Here is an 18,821-nt window from a genome sequence, read left to right on the forward strand (position 1 = left end):
AACGAACACGAGTAGTATGGAGAGGCAATCGATTTGTGACACATGTTTTGCTCAATTGCCCGAAATTCAAGTATATATTCGGTGAGTGTCGAATTATGTTCGAATTAAATGGGTAACCGATAAGGGTGAAACTAATGAAAATCTTGCATATGTCGAGCGGTTACTTCGTAGAACTTGAGGGCGATGAAGCCATATATTCTAAGTTTTCCCATTGGTCGTACGATTTTGTAAGTGTGGAAATTCATTGCATAATTTCAATTAAATGTAGGCTACATAGAAGTTATTGAATTTTAATTTTCCTCCTTATTATATAGGTTTATCATACAGGAGAACATTCCCAATTTGTGAAAGATATAACTCTTGGACCAGGCAATGAAGTTAGGACAATGAAAAAGTACATTGTTAATGGCTACAAGTTTCAAACCGAAGAAGTTTCTCAATATAAGAAGACGAATAATAGTGGAGTGTGCATTAAAGGCGATGCGATGGTAGCGGTGTAAGCATGTTGATTATTACGGTGTCTTTAGGAGATCATACAACTTAAGTATCCGGGTTACCCTAAGAAGAAGATAACATTATTTCGGTGCAAGTGGTTTGATCCAAGCCAAAGAGGTACAAGGGTGAATCGTCAACATAACATAATTGAAGTCAAACACACAAGACAATACAATCGCTATGATCCCTTTATAATTGCACAAAATGCTAAGCGAGGGTCTATTATGCTCCATATCCTTTGCGTAGGGATAAGGCTGATTGGTGGGTGGTTATAAAGACTAAGCTTTGTGGGGAGGATTGAGGTCGATAATGCATTAGATGTGGCGTATCAAAATGATGTAACGGTTGTTCATCAAACGGTTGACACGAGTTAGAAAATAGTTTGGAACATCCTCAACACATATTGGAAGAAGTTGATGAAGATGATGTAACTATCATAGAAAATGTTGAGGAAGAATCGACCGATGGACGAAACAAGCGATGAGGAAGAATCATCGATGAAAATGAAACAAGCGAGGATGAGTGGGAGGATAACTAGTTGCATGTTAGTTTATTCTATACTTGATAATAACACAATTCTATACTTGTTAAATTTTTACCTACGATCAATATATCATTATTGAGTTATTAATTTTATGTATGCGGATGTCATCGGGTGGTAGTGATCAAGGTAGAGGTAGAGGTAGAGATAGAGATAGAGCCGGAGGTACTAGTAAGAGAAAAGATAAAAGACCTATAGATCCTACGGCTACTAGTAGTCGATCCATTCCGTCCGCTCCACATATGCGATCTACTCCGCCTTCTTTTTTTATGCCGGCTCTTCTATGCAGGGCCAGTCTGGTCAGTGGGTCTTTCAGCCGGCACCACCTCAGCCGACATCATTTACCTATCCTACTTCTATACCTACACCTATGTATTGCCCACCACGTGGCAGATCTCCTAGCACATCGGCCACTTTGTCTTCTTCTCCTTCTCCTTCTCCAAATGGTACACCTCCAAGTGTATCTAATTTGCGCCTTAGAGATAACGGCTGCGAGCACGAGTCACGCATCCAACCAGTCTCAGACCCATCGTCGTCCTCCTGCACCTGCTCCTGCTCCTGCACCTGCACCTGCACCGGCTCCTATGCAGGGACCGATACATCATGGTTTACAGCCGGGAGATAGAGATGCGATAGGTCGGATTTTCATCGTGCCTGAGGGAGTTGGGTAAGATTGTCTTTTATTAAGTTTTCCTAACGTTTTTTTTCATCTTAATCTAATATGCATTATTTTTTTAAGCTGAGTTCTATCCGGATCACGACACTACAAAAGTCATCTTGGATGTTGTTCGGAGGCTTTATGGCAATCATTTTTATACTTCATGGACCGAAATCCCATATGATACTCGACGGGCTATGTTTAGAGAGTTTAACGTATGCATCTTATTATACATATTTTATAACTTGAATTTACTTTTATATAAATCATCTAACATTAGCTATTTGATTTGCAGATGTATTGTACATGGGATCCAATGGACAATGATAGGATTCTTGCAAACTTTGAGAAGAAGGGAGTGCAAGGTTGTCTGATTGGTTTTCGAGGGCTAGAAGGTATATGACGATGCCCTAATGGCTAAACGCTGAACAGTGGGAGAAACTTAAGGCATATTGGCAAACTCCTGAGTTTATCGCCAAGTACGAGCGAGCAAAGGTGCCGTGCATCCCGAAAGGTGGCTCTTTGCACCACTGCGGGTGCAAGAAGTCAGGGGCACGTGGCTAGGACAATGGTAAGTAATTTTATACTTTTAAAGTTACCTACGATCAATATATCATTATTGAGCTATTAATTTTATGTTTAACTTTTTTTTTTTTTTGCAGAAAAAAGCTACGGGCGAGATGCCAACTCGGGATCGGCTATTCCTAAAGACCCATACAAAAAAGAAGAAGCACGAGTCGGATCGACCTTATGGGTTGAGGACAGGGCTCGTGATTCCTATGTAAGTGATAATTTTATTATTTAAGTAATTATATATAAGTTTAATTATGATAATATTCGTTATATACTAAGTTTCATTTTTTAATATACAGAGGCAATATATGGATCATGTGGACCAAGACGGACCCAGAGAAACTCGGCCGAGCATCCGAGCCGTCCTCCTAATTAGAGATAGATTTTTGGTGTAGAGAAGTTGGGGGAGTACAAAAGGGTAGAGCGTACGGTCTAGGCCCAAGGAACAACTTAAGTCGCCTTCGGTCGGGATTGCGAGGTGAAGGGTCTTCTCGACAAGCTAGGAGTTGATGATGTTCGGAGTCGCGGCCTATGGCGCGACAAATTGCCGAACTTAATAGGAAATTAGCTGAAGCCCGAGGCAAGAAGAGTTGAGGAAAGTAACACCATGAAAGCGAATATTGAATTGCTAATGGCACAAGTTAAAAGCCACATCGCATGTGGACGTTTTGGCGTGCCCCTTCTCCCCTCCCTCGACCCGGAAGATGATGATGACGGTGATTTCGTAGCTCGAACACCGGATGATCGTTGTAGTAGTTTGAATTTAATAATGGACTTATGTTAAAACTAGTTAATGGTACTTTTGGTTGGTCATTTAAATATTTCAGAACTTTGAAGGTTTATTTAGATCGTATTTGATGTGTTTTATTATTACTTAAGATGATTTTATGTGTTGTAGCTCTTTTAGAATTGATTTGGAGCATTTTAATGCTAGTTTTGAGCGACTTTTGTTATTGGTTTACGAGCAGATTTTGGTAGTCGGTTTTTGTGCGGGTGTGGTTGCGAAGAAAATGCATGATTTGCATCTTGAAAATTTTCCAGAAAACCGACGGAAAATCGACTCTGTCCGTCGGTTTTCTGGAAATTAATTTTGCAGATTTTCCAGAAAACCGACTCTGTCCGTCGGTTTTCTGGAATTAATGCTTATATTTTACAAAAAAACCGACTCGCTGTGTCGGTTTTATAATTAAAAATAAAAAAATTATATAAAACCGACGCAGTGCGTCGTTTTTTCATAAAATATATATTATTTATATATAAGATAAAAAATCCGAATTTAATAAAACCGACCCTGTCCGTCGGTTTTTTAATTTTTTTTTAATTTTTAAAAATATTTGAATAAAACCGACGGACAACGTAACCGATCTTTGTCCGTCGGTAAAAACCGACGTTGTCCGTCGTTTTTCTGAAAGCGAGGCTATTAAAACCGACGGACGTTAAAATGTCGGTTTCCCGTCGGTTTGGTTAAAAAAACCGACGCTAGACGTCGGTTTTTTCCGTTTTTTTAGTAGTGTTTTTGGGTTTTGAAGAATTTTGATTTTATTTTTTATTATTTTTGTAACAAACCTAAGACTAGACTTGATAGAACAAATCTAATCCAAGCTCTAATACCAATTGATGCAATAATAAAAAGGAAGACAAGAAATAAACAAGCAACTAAGGATAGAATAAATTGACACAATCGAATAAGACTAAAAGACAACCCTAACCATAAAAGATTAAGACCTTCAATTAGATTATCCAAAAACACCAAACTCTTAAGAAGACCAAAAGGGATTGATTTCCCAATTAACCACCTTCTCAACAATTCAAACAACCAAAAGCTTCACAAGCTCTCAAACACTCAATTCTAGACTTTACAAGTTTTCAATATCTCTCATAAAAATAATCTACCATGAAATGAGCTAACTTAGGTTATTTATAGTCTTAGGCTAAATTATTACACAGGAGGCCCAAAAGTGGCTCTCAAGTTTGCAAAAGTGACCCAAAAGATCCGGATGTCACATTTTGTGGCTCCATATGCGAGAGGCATGTTCAACATGCGTCCCTACCGTTCCGTCGCATCTTGTGCTCCTCAAAACCCCTGCATTTGCCGACACACTTTTGCGTTGGGCACGCTGGTTCGCATGTTCAACATGTGGTGCACTTTGCTGGACGTAGTGCGCACTATGCTGGACGCAGTGCTCACTTTGCTAGACGCATGTTGTGCCATCTTCCCCTTCTTTCGCCTTTTTGTCCTCCCATGCGATCATCAATGCATGGGTCCCTCGGGATGGCAACAAAGTGTGTCCTACCACATCCATTTTCATGAAAATCCCTTGTGCAACTTGGAGTTCTCGTGCTTGGCTCCTTGTGAAAGGTCTTGATGCAATGCGGATTGTATCAATTGGGACCAGCTCTTACCGTTGGCAGAGTTTGCGTACAACAATAGTTATCACTCGAGTATTGACATGGTACTGTTCGAGGCTTTGTATAGTAGGAGATGTCGTTCTCCAATTGGGTGGTTCGATGCTTTTGAGGTGAGACCTTACGGTACGGATTTGTTGAGAGAGTCCTTGGACAAAGTGAAGTTGATTCAGGAAAAAGCTTTTGGCAGCTCAGAGTAGGCAAAAAGAGTATGCGGATCGTAAGGTTCGTGATTTAGAGTTTATGGTAGGTTAGAAGGTTCTGTTGAAGGTTTCACCCATGAAGGGTGTGATGCATTTTCAGAAGAAGGGCCAGTTGAGCAGGGTTCATTGGTCTTTTCGAGCTTTTCCGCCGTGTTGGTGTCACGACCCAATCCGATGAGTCGTGATGAGTGCCCTCTCTTACCGACCAGGCACTTAAATCCATACCTGAATCTCACTGAGCAACATGGTGACCCATAAATAACTTATCATTGAGCTATATTATCTCATGTAAGATTAACACAATGGATTCTCCATCAAGAACTCATAAGCAGCGGACACACACACATGTATATATATATATATATATATATAGACACACACACACACACACATATATATACACATGCGTGCTGAGGATAATAGTGCCAGCCGACTAGGCCGCTATATATGTTGTACCACAAAAATGAGAGCCGACAAGGCTACATAACATCCCAACTATGTACAACTGTCTACAGACCTCTATGGAACACAAACTATAGAAAGAACAGGACAAGGCCCCGTCATACCCATATCTACATGTCAAAATAGCATACCAAAAGGGACTGTAGCTCCAAACTAAGTGGAGCACACTGTCTGCAGCTGTGTGGAAGTCCTACTGAGCTAGATTGCTTGTCTGGCTACCTGAACCTGTGGGCATGAACGCAGCGCCCCCTATCAAAAGGGACGTCAGTACAAAACGATGTACTGAGTATGTAAGGCAAACGATAACTGAAACTGAACTGGAAACAATACAATCTGGAGGCCAAAGAATGCCCTGAGTATCTCACCTGACCTGTCTCATATGAAATGCAATATAATGCTATTATATATCTCACTGACCAAGTGGCCAGGAAACTGAAAAATCTCACTGACCCGTCGGCCAAACCAAGTGGCCAGGCTAAAGAAAAATATATATGTATATCATGAAGTATATCATGCATATGCTGAAAAATACTGACACTGTAACGTGTCTCTTCTGTCTCTCTATAAACTCAAGGACATAGGGAGGGGATATGGCCCCTCAGAAAGACTAACATAACACTCATAAACTATGCCACAATATGAAAAGTTCTACTTTGACAAATCTCTAGTCATAAGGTTGTTTAGGCGCCTACCATATATGGAATCATGCCAAGAAAAGAAGGAACAGCCTTAACATATCTTTTCAATCGCCTTAACTTTAACTACTTAACACTTATCCTCCCAAGCTCGTAAATCTACATTCAAAAGAATTCATACTATTATTAAGCTTATCCTCATATGCTTGTCTTAAATTTTCAAATTAAATCCTCTTAGAATGCGTAGAATTGACAAAAGATCTCCCCTGTATTATTTACTTCCTCCAAATTCCAAAACAACTCCCAAACATCATTAACAACATCAACCATAACGTAATCAACATACTACATGACAAACGTATACAAATCCGTCCGAAACTTCCTTCGACAATCAATCCATAAGCCAACAACATCAACATATCTATCCCGACCCTTACTTAGAGCCGAGCGAATCCGCTGGTTCTCGTTATATTCATAATCTCACTGGACTCTTAAATCATGAAATGAAATGCATAATGAAAGCTTTTCAAAAACATTCTTTTCATCTTTCTCAAATCAAGTAAAATCTGTAATCATATGAAATCTGTAAAGTAATGCATAATGATACATCGACTATACATGTGCAAGCTTACAAGGCCGACATATTGTATACATGACTGCGTACGCAAAAGTTTCTAACGTAAGATATGATATCAAAACCTAAGTTGGGACGAGTATTGTCTCAACATACCCATGTGCATATGACTCAACTCATAAGGAAATACTCGACACGGCATCACTCCGAACGAATGGAGTTTGCAATCCGGTTGATAGCACTGGGACATCCTATAGTCAAACTCCGTATAACTTTCCGCAAAGCAACACGGGGGTAATGGCATGAAACACGGCGCCCCCAAGAAAGGGACATCGGTACGAATAATGTACCAGAAGTATGTAAAAGGCGTAGTAATCATAAAGAATGAGATATAAGTCATAATGAAAGTATGAGAATCAACTTGTAATGTGAATATCCCCGAAGGCAGAGAATAACAATGTAAGTAGCCCCAAAGGCAATGACTCGAAATGTAAATAGCCCCGAAGGCAAGAATCATGCATGCTTTCGTGTAATACCATTTATCAATGCATAAGTATCCATAGGCCTTTATCGCCATCATATCTATAGAACATACTCGGCCCTAGTAGGACTCGGTGTGTATAACGTACTTGGCCTATATTATGACTCGGTGTGAATAGCGAACTGATCAGTGGTTGTATATCTACGTGTCGTACCCGGCCGACTATAGCGCGGCTCGGTGTCAGTAACATAATGAATACATATATATATAAATGAATGCATATGAGACTCATGGAACCATTATGGAACCTTTTGATAAGATGTAAGGACATAAAGATTTCAAGTGTCGTTATGAGGCAGTAATTGTTACGACCCAACCAGCGGGCCATAACGGGTACCCGGAGCTAGCTACCGAGCACCACTGATCATGCTGATCATCATACTCAATACAAATCTATCAGGAAACAACCTTCCAAAACAGGTACATATACGTAAGCCCACGAGGCTACCAAGATAATGTACAACATATACAGTGAAAAGTGCTCATAACATCTACAACTCACATATAATTATCTACGAGCCTCTAACTGAAATGTTGAGATCATAAAGACGGGACAGGACGCCGCCATGCTCCAAATATGTACGCAAAAGAATAAACTAATAGGCTGCACCACCGAAGTAATGGGGTGGTCCTGTGCAACTGCTGAGTCAGCTCCTAAGCGTCCGCACCGTCTCCCTGTCTATCTGTGGGTATGAACACAGCGTCCAAAAAGAAAAGAATGTCAGTACGAACAATGTACTGAGTATGTAAGGCATACATGGTAACATAATAAGGGAATATAAAAAGCATAAGAAGAAAAGACAACTGTAACTGCTAGCCTCTTGAGGCAGAATCATGCATGCTCACTTTTTACCTCTATAACATATCACACATACATACGTAAGCTGTCTGAATCAATAACATTATTAGCCTACGTTCGGGCCTCCCGCGTCCGGGGTAATCATCTCACGCCGCCCACTAGTGGTGTCATGTCCGGCCAAATAGGCACGGTGTTATCATTATCCATAAGCCGCCCACCGAAGTGGTGTCATGCCCCGCCATATAGGCACAGTGCTATCATTATCCATAAGCCGCCCACCGAAGTGGAGTTATGCCCGGCCATATAGGCACGGTGTGGTCATACATATATACTTATCATGAAGCATGCATACGAGCTCAAGTAAACGTTGTGACTCTATCGGAGTGACGTAAGGTCGGTAACCTCCGATTACATTATGGGACATCATGATCGTCATGTCTCACCTTGAAGGAACTAGTATTATAAGGTGAGGCTATCAACAATGAATAGCATCAAGGAATCATGTAAAGATTATTAACATCACAATAGCATCATATCATTATCATGGAACATATCTCATCTCCATCTCGTAGAAAACTTTTAATACCCTTTAACTTTCACCTTTTGGAATGTAAGAAGGTCATGAGAATTACCGAAAAGAAATCACAATATATAAGAATCATGCCTTTGAAGGAAGGGCTAGCCTTACATACCTTTATGTCTTTTCAACTCTATTGCCGACTTGTTCACCTTTCGAGCTCGCGATGCTGCCTTCACGAGAATTTGTACTAAAATTAGACAACCGAAAACATACTTAAGCTTGAGCTAAAGCAACTAGGAGTTAATGAAAATTTGGCGATATTTTCTTTGTTTCGACAAATTCTTCCATAAAATAAGACAACCCTTAACATCGATAAGAACACCCATAACCACATCATCAACAAGTTCTTCAAGTTAAACATTGTTTACTTCTTAATCCACCTTCGAAATCATCCATAACCATACCTATAATACAACTTCATATTCATTCTCATATAATACTCCTTTAACATCATTTGTATTATTCAACATAAGATTGTACTCATAACACCTCAAAAACTATTATTCAAATCAAGTCATTATTCAAGAATATCACTATTTCCATATTTGTACTCCATATTCTCCTCCCGTCCATAATCCAAGTCTTTTAACCTCTCAATATTCTTAATAATATGAATTGAACATAAAACTTACCTTTGATAATGTAGGAATGGACTTTGGATGTAATTACTTCACTTGGAGAAAACCCCACTTTAACACCAAAGATATTCTTGGTTTCCAAAAACCCTAGAGAGTATCCTTGCACTTGATTCTACTAATTATTGGTGTTTACTCCTTGATTTCCCTTGGATATATGATGATATGATGAGAGAATTTTTCTAGAACCTTCAAGACTTAGAGAGAGACTGAAATCTGAAAATTTGAAACACAACTCGTCTATTTATAGCTGAAACTGGAAAGTTCCAGAGAAGGGTTTGACGATGTCCGTCGACTTGCACCTGGGAATCTCTGATTACAGAAACACGTTGACACTTGGGTCGACAGTCCTGTTGACGTGTCGACAGTCCGTCAACTTAGTCCTTTGAATGGCACCTGTAGGTTTCAATCTGCAGAAACATATTGACGGTGCACAGTGACGGTCCGTCGACATGTCGACAGCACGTAGACAGTGACTGGTGGCTGCAGAATTTTCCTGATTCAGTTTAGATTGCGTCGATTTGATGTGTCCAACTTCTAACCCTGTAAATCGCTAGGAATACCCTTGGTACGTCTGTGTTCGGGGTAAGATATCCTCTACCTTAACTATCTCCCACGAGCTTTCTTATCTTGCCTCGAATATCTTTGGAATCTTAATTAGGAACATCAATTATCCCTTCTTACTTGTAGGGACATCATATACATCTCACCATGCGTTAGTCTATTTACCGCACAACGACATGAAATTTTTCTGAGGTGTAACAATGATGTTCAATAAGTAAAGCTGTCGGAATCATAGACATGAACAATATATAACAAGGTAGCATTTAGGCAACTCATAATGCCGCTAATGTGTCTAAGAGTGGGAGTCACTTTTGGGGTTTATATGCTTGTCGTTCCTTCGTATCGTAAAGATCATGCCAAAAGAAGAAAAGGAAATAGCCTTAACATACCTTGTCGCTTCTTAATTTAACCATAAAATAGGTCTCAGGCTTCGTCAATCTACAAACAACACCAAATATGCCAATAATCAGATTAAGATACTCTTTCAAACCAATCCTTAGTTACTTAGGAATCTAACAATATTCGGGCAACATCTTCCCTAAAAACTTAATAATCATTGAGATTCCAACTTAGCCAAAATATCAATCACAATACCAACAACAACAATATCAACAAATACATATCCAAATGGAATCAAATCCATCCATAAATCACTTCTAAAATAGCCCACTATTTTACTCATTATCATAATCATGTGGTAGAACTCTATTCCATAGCCCCTTTATACATATACCCAATATTATTCCTAATCACCGTCATTCCACCTTCCAGTCTCAAATAATTTCGGGATTTCATCCTTTTATACACCGAGCTTTTGATTTGTATGCTTGAATATGACCAAATCCTCCGACCTCGGTAAAATTTGCTCATGTTGGATGGTTCAATTTCCTGGTCCAAAAATAAGGGATGTTATAGCTTGGACCGTATTTCATTGAAATAAATTTCGAACCTCGATGAAACTTATTTTTTTCGATTGGTTTAACTTCAAATCCTTACGATACATCTGTACAATCACTCTAACCACCTATAAGCTTAAGGAATAACCTCGCTACCGTTACCAATGTCATTTAACTCGCACGCTTTCTAACACATGAAAACACGGGAAGTAACATCTGTTACACCTCGAAAATTTTCCCCTTAGCGTACACTGATTAGACTAGCGAGGGGTACGACGTATGCGAGGCTTGGACAAGTAAGAACTAGCATGTGATGACCCTAATTAAGATTTCCAAAGATATTAGACTGGAAGAGGGGAAGTTGTTAAGAGAAGCGAGTTATAAGTTGAGAGTATCGGATAAGAAGTAGGAGTATTAAGTTAATGACGTATAAATGATGCCCCAAGAAAGAGTTATAACGTCCCTTAGAATGATATTGAAGTGTTGAATAAGTGTTAAGAAGGTTCCATAAGGATCAGAGATCAAACGAGTCGACGAAACGAAACTCGAAAAACTGGGGAGACATACGGCCAGACACATTGGCCGTATAAAATCTATTGGACGTATGTCCAGCCGTAGATCCAGCCCAGCAAGACATAACTCACTGGACCAAATATACGGTCCAACATACGGTCAGTAGATTTTACACGGACCGTATGTTGGTCAGTATATTTCCCGGACCGAATTGCATTTTATATAAGGGACCATTCTTCATTTCATTTTCGTTTCCCACTTCACCTCCACACTCTAAGAAATCTCTAGAACACTCCAAATACTTCATATATGAGAAAAACCATAGAAATCAAGGATCAACAACAAGAAATCAAGAAATCAAGAAAATCAAGTGAAGGAAACCCATTAAAAGTCATCCAAGTCAAGAAATCCAAAGGGAGATAAAATAGGGTTTTGGTGCTAAGGGTGAATCACCATTCCAAGCTTATTCCTCCATCATCTAAGGTAAGTTTCATGACCTTTACATGCTATTTGAAGTATTTATAAGTTGAGATTCATGAATTGTAGAAGAGTACCACAAGTGGGTCATCAAATGGATGAAAAAAGTCATTATTGGATAGTAGTTGGATTGAATCATGGAAATGAATATGTTGATGTTATAAATACGTTATAAATGACTTATAGAACATGAAATGAGTGTTGGATTCGAAAGAATACGACGATGGATTTTTAGTCATAATTAGGGGAAATTGAGGTGAATTATGAAATGCGAATCATATGAATGAATGACGATTGTTGTTAGCGATATTGTGATGATTATTATGAATGTTGGGAGTTGATATGAAATATGGCGGAAAGTAGTATAAACAAAGGAAATGCTGCCCGAATTTCTATAGCCTTAGTAAGTATGCTTTCACGATGATATAGCTAATGTCAATACGAATTCTATTGAAGGTAAACGAGTGCACTAAAAGAGAACGAGCAAGTGATAGAATAGCATAACGACAAAGGTATGTGAGGCTAGTCCTTTCTTTTCAAGGCATGAGTCATATGGCATGAATTTCCTCCTTTACTATGAAAGTTCCTATCTCTAAGAAAGTAAAGATCCTCACTCATGAATAGCTATACGAGATAAGAGATATGAGATGAGTACGATGGTGATGATAGTAAGCTAAAGTCTAGAAATGTCATAGCCTACGATATGATGCTCCTAAGAAGTTAATGTGGTAATATATGTTGTTATATCCCGCCTTTTTGCATAATCGGAAAATTTGAAATAATTGTGATTTATGAGAAAGGAGGCCATGTTTGAATTTTTCTTAGTAAGTGTGTGGCGGTTATGGAGGTTTGGATGTGGAAGCACCGCAGAAGACCTAAGGGCAAAAGTGGAATTTTGGAAATTTGTTTCGGGAATTACAAAATGAGATTTCTAATGAATTGGGCTCAAAAAAAAAATTGAGGCCCAATTACTAGGAGTCGGCCATGATCCATGAAGGGAGACCCAAGCCCATGATTTTTTTTTTTAATTATTTGGGCATGTGATAAATTAATAAGGAGAGGTCATCCATATTCATATTCAAGAACTTTCAAGAAAAATTGAGAGGAGAAAGAACAAGAGAGAAAACGGCCAAGGGAGAAAGAGAGGAGAAAAGAAAAGGAAAAAAATTTCTAGCCCCTCAACCTTGGTTCAAAAATTGAAATTTTCTTATATTCTTACTAAGTTCAAGGTGCTCTTCAAAGTGGTATAATTAGTTTGGCAAGAAAGTGGTTTTGGTGGCAAGGAGAATTTATTGGAAAAGGTGAGAATTTCATGTTTTTAGATATATTATAGAAGGTTATATGTATGTTATGGTATGTGGAATTGAATGAAAAGCATGGAATTGTGAGTTGTGGTGTGTGAGCCGTGTGTGTGTGTGTGTATATATATGGCGTGTATGTGCATGATGCATTGAAGATGTGTTGAATTTTATGTTGTATTCTAGTTGTGATTATGGTGGAATTCATATTGGAAATGAAAGTGGAAGGAATTTGATGGAAGTTGGAAAAATAGATGTTGGCCGTGTGGTATGGAAGTTAGAATGAAAATGAAATAATTTTGTTTGATGTGTTAATTGTGTTGTTATGGCCTTGTGAAGTAGATGGAAGAACAATGGCTTAAGTTAACATGAAGAATTTGTTGCTAAGTTGTTGTCGGAAAGTATGTGATGTTAGTATAGTTTATGTAATTATGAGAATGAAGTTATAAGATGCAAATGGTGATTGTTGTAACTGAAATTAAAAGATAAAAATGTGTTGTGAATATTTATGTTGAAAATCAGAGGCTTTAAGTGAATTATGGTTTTGGTGGAAAACTTGTATATTTTGTGAATATTTCGTAAAATGATATGAAATGTTTCCGGAGTGATCTTGGTGGGATTGAAAGTGTGAAATTAGAATGAAAGTTATTGCATTATGAAGAAAGTAATACTATTCATGCTAGAATGCGTTTTAGCTCGATTGTTGATATTGTGAATATTGTTGTTTGGTTGTTGTCGTTGATATATTGGTCGTATATATCGGGATGCCATATGTGTAGGGGAAATGCTGCCGAAATTTCGGTAGACAAGTATGGATTTAAGTTGAGTTCATAAGAGCTTGAAATTGCTAATTGGTAACAATGACCATTTGTAGATTTGTGACGAAACGGAAATCATAAGTATGAATGAGCGTAAAGCATAACCAAGGTATGTAAAGCTTTGCCCTTCATTCTTTGGCATGTTCTGAGTGTAATAGGCTTGAAAGCGAGCCTCGATCGCACTTCTGCTTCTCACACTCCGAGATTGAAAATAGCTCAAAATCATTCAGTAAGATTGAAATATTCCTTTACCTTTTGTCGGCAAAATATTGCCTATATGTGTATAATTTCCATAAATGGTAACACCCTAAGATGATTATGGACGACTCCCTAAGGTTTATTATCCGTAATTTACGTACGCCACTATGATTGGGTCCGAGGTAGGCCCACAAAACCCCGATAGTTCTGGTAAGGCATAAATTGACTCCGTTTTGTCCGACCTTCTTAGTTAGTTCTGGGCTATTATTCTGCTACCATACGATAAGTGTTATGACTGTCCTTGTGAGCTTTATAATATAGTATGACGTCCGGAACGCTCGGGAAGTCGTTCGATATAATCGTCGTGCCACCCCAATGACACGTATGCGTATACGTTATGACTACCGAAAAAGAGCCGCCTGATTTGACCTATGTTCGGAGTTTTAGTTTATTAAACATGTATGAGGCTTTATCATATGGTTTCTCATTAACTCTGTTCGTGGATGCCTCGATGCTTCCCACCGCGCCGGGCAGTTTTGATTCGTGCACTTCACTTTGCATTGTTCACCGCGTCCCTCGGATGTGCGGGCCGGGAGTTTTATACCGATTATGATTTGATTATGTGATATTATGGGGATGGCGGCCGGGGATGGCATTTGATCCGTCTGTCCGTCCCCGCGTCCGTACTAAGAGGGTCGGGTTACGTATCGCGTCCCTTATTAAAGGGCGGGATGATATATGATATGTATGCGAATATGCTTATGACTGCAGCCCGATGCGAGACTCCATTTGGATAAAGATACGTCCTCACATTTTACACGCACGTCCGTTGGACTACGAAGGTCCACAAGGTTCGGTTCTATTTGAGAGAACGTTCGGATTACACCTCTCTGTATCTCGGACTCGTTTACGATTTATAATCACACTGTGCGTCGATTTGCATTGTGCTTCCGTCGGCCACGACGTACCCGGTCGTATTACTCCGTCGCCTACACTCCCTAAATCGACATACTATGAGGCACACAAAAGTGCGCCTCCTCTACGGATGTGGCATTTATGATTTTACATATTTGACTCGATTATGATTATGTATGTTATAGTTCCGCTTTACATACTCGGTACACCTTAATCTTGACCCCGTGTTCTTCGAATTTGCTACATGCCGCGGAATATGGCGCACCTCGAGAATATAGCCTTAGGTTCTCTTTTGGTTAGAGAGTGCTCCTTTTGATCGGAGCTGATATTTTTGGTATATATCATTGTTGTTCGAGCTTTGTACATATGGTCATTTGGGTACGGCGGGGCTTCTTCCGCCACATACGTATGTTAGAGGCAAGTAGACATGTTTGTGGGTTGTGGGTTGTCATTGCGGTAAGTAAGTGCGAGTACGGACATAATTACGCCCGCATGAGTCAAGCCCATGATAGCCCTAACGACTCAACGGGTCTAAGTATGTATATATATTTTCGTGCGATGCATTTATATACGTATGAATTTATGTATGTCTAAACGGAGGGCGTTGGTATGCCGGATACGGGTAAAAGTACGTATGGGTGTCCGGCTATGGGACACCGGTCGCGGCCCACGGGATATAGGGTCGTGACAAAGTGATCGAGCGGTACATCCTCGGAGTGTCTGCGGGCCGTGTCTAGTAGTAGTCTGTTTATCGGTGTGTCGTGCACCACATCTATAGACAGGAGGCTACAGGACATCTAGGATGTTATGTTACCCTTTCTTGGAATATTAGATCGTGCGATAGAGCCGTATTGTTAGGACAGGGCCAGAGTTCCAGGGCCCCAGGTGTTATAGCCCGTATTTCATACGTTCGGATATTGTGAGACAATGGTGAGAAATTAAGGACAAGACTATGTTTCCAAAATTATTTTAATATACAAGTGGGTTATGAACATTATTTATGAATATTATTAGTACGGAAATATTGAGAAAGGTTAAGGGTAAAAAGGGAAATTCACAAAATGGCTCATGGTAATATTGCGGAAGTCTAGGGGCAAAATGGGAATTTCACAAAAATTCAAGAAGGTTCTTGAAAAGGCCATGTTGGCCGTGTGACACATGGGTATATGCATATATTCATATTTTATGGGGACTAAAGTTTATACAAGAAGACAACTAGTCTTCTTTGTCCATTTTAGAAAATTCAAGAAATTTCATGAAGAGGGCATGTGCCCCTCACATGTTCATAAGAATTATATATATATATATATATATATATATATGAGGGGGCTTACCAAGCAAGGCATAATTGTCATGAAAATTCAAGAAAAACTCCAAGCAACAAATAGGGGCCATTCGACCATGGAGAACCAAACAAGGACCTTGGAGAGAAGGTGATCAAAAATTATGTTCTCCTAACATTTCTACTAAGTGGAAGGCCCTCTTTAATGTGGAGTGGTTTTTGGAGCAAGAAAACATATATTCATACAAGTTGCAAATTCTAGCCAAGTGAAGGATCAAGGAAAAAAAAACAAGGTAAGAACTAATCCTCTTTTATATGTTATGGAGAGTTATGTATGTTGAAGTATGGAAAAGTGAATGAAATTCATGTGTTGTAGAGGTGAAGGTGTGGCCGTGTACATGCATGGTTGAGCCGTGGTGTATGTGTTGTGTTGTGTGGAAGATTGAATTCATTTCATGTAGTGTGTTGCTTGTTGTGGTAATGTATAGAAAACATGGAAAATTCATGAAAAATATGGATGTTGTAGTGTGGCCGAATATAGTAGTATGTGTAGAAGTGAGAATTAATTTTATTTAGTAGTTTGGTTGCCATTGTAATGTATAGAAATGAATGAAAATTCATGAAAATCTATGTGAGAAGTGTTGTGGCGAATGGTAGAGGATTTGGTAAGTTGTGGTAAATTGATGTAATTTGATATTCTAGTTGTTGTCATTGTGGATTATGTGGTGTTGAATGAAGTGGTGTTGTTGAATTTAACGTATACGAATGATGATGACATGTATGGTTGTTGTGGAATTGGAAGGTTTCGGGTAAAGTAAAATGTTGATTGAGTTGTTGAAAGATTATGTGAATTAAATTGAATTGAATATAAATGGAATGTTGTTAGTAAGATTGTTGGCATTGTTGTTGGTTTGGCCGAGTTGAATTCTCGGATTGTTGTTAATGGATGAAATGGGCCGAGCCGTATTCTCGGGACGGTGTATTTGCGGAGGAGATCTTTGTCGAAATTTCGGCGATTATAAGTAAATGTATTTGAAGGGTTAAGAGAGGCATATGATAATGAACCTAACAATTGCGTTAATCGTCTTGAATGTAGACTAAGCGGCAACAAGTTTGGACGAACAAGAGCTAGTAAACAAGCAGGTATGTTAAGGCTCGCCCCTTCTCTTTCTATGGCATGATTCATATGTGAGATGTGTTAAACGTTTCCATAACGATTTCATTTTCAAAAGCTAGAAGTAATGGTTTTAAAACATGATTCCTTCCTAAAAGTTTACAAATGTTTTCCAAAATATTCATTTTTCTCCAAAAATCAAGTTTTATGATTTTGAAAGTTTTGTGACTAAAACGACGAATATGACTTTATAATGACAACGACGATGTCGAACATGGGTAAATGTCTATGATGACTATGTCGAGGATATGTTTCTACCATGAATATGACAATATGAAAATGTTAAACTATTTCTTGATGTCTTCACTCTATCTATGGATAATGATTAATTTAAAGATTCCAATCATACGAACGATGTCCTATGATCTCGTTTTTATGCTTCCTCACGATGTTACTCTCCATTGATAGTCTCTGCCTTATATTAATAGTCCCTTCAAGGTGAGACAAAGTCATGATGACTATTCCATAATGTAATCGGAGGTTTCCGACCTTACGTCACTCCGATAAAGTTATAGCTTTTGATTGGGCTCCAATGCATGCTTATGATGGAGGTTACACTGGCCTTGAGGGTCGGGCATGACCACCACTACGGTAAGCGTAGTGGGCGGCACATGACTACACCGGCCTAGAGGGCGGGCACGACCACCACTACGGAAGCGTAGTGGGCGGCATATGATTACACCGGCTTATTTGGCCGGGCACGATCCCCGCTCAGTGGCGGCGCACGAGATGATTACCCCGGACGCGGAGGCCCGGACGCGGGCTAATGATGTGATGTGATTCGGACGCATGGATGCATATAAAGTAACTTGATGGCATGCATGACTCGCCTTAAGAGGCACTCGGATGTACGTACTACTTTTACGCACATGATGACTCGCACTATGAGTACAGTTTTTTACTATGTTGCTACTCATAGCTATATCTCTTACTATGTTACTATTCATGCCTTACATACTCGGTACAATGCTCGTCGACCCCTCTTCTTCGGGAGTCGTTTCATGCCGCGTGTACACCCGGATGATCGAAGCCATTATAGAAGATGTTCCGCGGAGTTGGCATCTCCATTTGCTCTGGAGAGTTTGCGGGTCAAGAGTCTGTGCTATGATGTCATGTTCGAGTTAGAGGCTTTGCGGATGTGAGTCGTGGGTATAGTGTGTCAGTCTTGAAAATGGTTCCACTAGCCGATGTGTTTTTATTATACATTATGTTACAGAGCCCTTATGTTTGCAGATTGTGTTTAATTGGAAACGACAAAGGATTGTTTTGAAAATTTTACTATGTATTTTACCTTGATTGATTTAAGAATCTGAAAAGATTAGGTATGTAATAAGAGATAGCGGGTCCGCTCGGCTCCGAATGCGGGGTCGGGTGCCCATCATACCCTAGTGAGATCGGGGTGTGACACCAGGTTCACAGTTCGGGGGCGATTATAGTCGGAGAGACCCCCGTCGCGTCACCGAGACGGTGCGGTAGATTACATTACGGGACGATCTTAGTCGGGGGTTCGAGGATGCTTGTTACACGTGGCCGGAGTAGGGGCCGACGATGAGGAGATTGCCCCGTCGATGAGTGGCGAGTTAG

The sequence above is a fragment of the Lycium ferocissimum genome, chromosome 1, assembly GCF_029784015.1.
Source record: "Lycium ferocissimum isolate CSIRO_LF1 chromosome 1, AGI_CSIRO_Lferr_CH_V1, whole genome shotgun sequence".
Classification (NCBI taxonomy): Eukaryota; Viridiplantae; Streptophyta; class Magnoliopsida; order Solanales; family Solanaceae; genus Lycium; species Lycium ferocissimum.